The sequence below is a fragment of the Chiloscyllium plagiosum genome, unplaced genomic scaffold (assembly GCF_037043375.1).
Source record: "Chiloscyllium plagiosum isolate Xiang-an unplaced genomic scaffold, Cpla_swu_hap1 HiC_scaffold_27, whole genome shotgun sequence".
Classification (NCBI taxonomy): Eukaryota; Metazoa; Chordata; class Chondrichthyes; order Orectolobiformes; family Hemiscylliidae; genus Chiloscyllium; species Chiloscyllium plagiosum.
The window spans coordinates 47,097,077-47,098,763 of record NW_028270165.1 but is presented as its reverse complement, the minus strand read 5'-3'; the positions used below and the strand labels follow the sequence as shown (position 1 = coordinate 47,098,763).

Sequence of the window (1,687 nt, the reverse complement as noted above, 5' to 3'; positions counted from 1 at the left end):
TAGAATTATGGTTTACCCTTAGGTTTTGCACCCTCGCCAGTATGTACATCCACATTGTTAATTAGAAAATGTCCTTGTACACACTTAACAAATTCCTCTATTTGGCAGATAGGAAAATGGGCAGGAGTTATACCTTGGGTCCACTCTTCCTTCATTCCCACCAAGCCTAACCCCATTCCCATCCCAATAGTCCAACGGCACTTTCCCCTGCAACTGCCGAATGTGTGACACCAGCCCATTTACCTGCTCCCTCCTCACTATCCAAGGGTCCAAACTTACCTTCCAGGCGAAGAAGCACTTGACCTGCACTTCCCACAACCCAGTCGACTGCAGTTGCTGCTCATAATGTGGTCTCAACTACATTGGGGAAAACGAAGCATAAACTGGGTGACTGCTGCACAGAACATCTACGTTCTACCTACAAAAAAGACCCTGAGCTTCCAGTTGCCTGCCAATTCCACACCCCACCCTGTTCCTGGCCAACATCTCTGTCTCAGGTTTGCTGTAGTGTTCCAGCGAAGCTCAGCACCAGCAGAACGAAGAGCACCGAATATTACACTTGGGGACCATACATCCCGGTCCCAATATCGAATTCAATAATTCTCGGGCCTGAAATGCATAGTATCCTCGTCCCTTCCACACACACCAAGCCTTGTTATCACATAGTCTGTCATTACACACTACCTATTCTTAGCCACGAACAGTCTCCATTCACCCTCCCACGCAGATCGTTATCAACTCCCTTTCCTGTCCAACAGTTCTTCCCTCGCTTTGGGCTCTGTCCTGATCTATCATTTACTGCATCCGCCTTCCTCCCACAATATCTCCTGCATATAAACCAACGTTTTCCCAATCACCATCAGTTCTGGGGAAGGGTCACCGGCAACTTCTGTTTTTTGTTTCAGATATGCAGCATCCACAGTTCTTTCACCTTTTTATTGAGATAGAGTTGGAACTTACTTCGAGAGACAGAAGGAGAGGGGGCAGAGACAGAACACCCATGAACTGTTGATCTCCGTTGTTACTCACAAGGTAAAATCATTGCAGTGCGATCGCTTCCCTTAAGCATGAATAGAAGGAATGGGCGATCTGTGAGTTTGTGGCGCAACGGTAGCGCGTCTGACTCCAGATCAGAAGGTTGCGTGTTCGAATCACGTCAGGCTCACTGTTGTCAACTTCTTACATTTCAAATCAAGAAAGGAGTACTTCACTCGGGATATCTGTTGAGCCAAATCTTCTTTGCGGAAATTTTCGATCACACGTGAAGCTTTGCTGTCAGTTTGATTTGTGAACACTGTGTCAGGGAGGTGGTGTGCCCATTGTCTGGGTAAATGCTCAGCTCCCCCAGTTCATCACGGGATTTAAACACAGCCGTCTCCCTCTCGGCAGCCGCTTCGTTCAGTTGGTGACAGCGCGGTGTGAATAACGTAATACCGATAGTTTTACAACATAATCCAGAGACTCCCAGCTTTATGTTTCAATCTATCAGGAGAGTGTTAGCGAGTTCAGATAGAAATGTTTCCCACCAACTGCAAATCCTTTCTTTCACTGGACACAGTTAAAATTATCTTTATTCAACAGGAGAAGCAGAAACTCTAGTCTGACGGCCTCTCTCCACATTAACGGTGAGCCTGAATTTTATAAACGGTGTCAGTAAAATCCAGTGGCGGACACTGATTTGGTTCAA

General features: G+C 46.5%; 1 non-coding gene across 1 annotated transcript; it reads left to right on the top strand.

The window, feature by feature from the left end:
- The first annotated feature begins 1,093 nt into the window (after positions 1–1,093).
- trnaw-cca (transfer RNA tryptophan (anticodon CCA)) lies at positions 1,094–1,165 on the top strand. The gene has a single exon. It is a non-coding gene; the product is annotated as a tRNA-Trp (tRNA).
- The last annotated feature ends 522 nt before the right edge of the window (positions 1,166–1,687 follow it).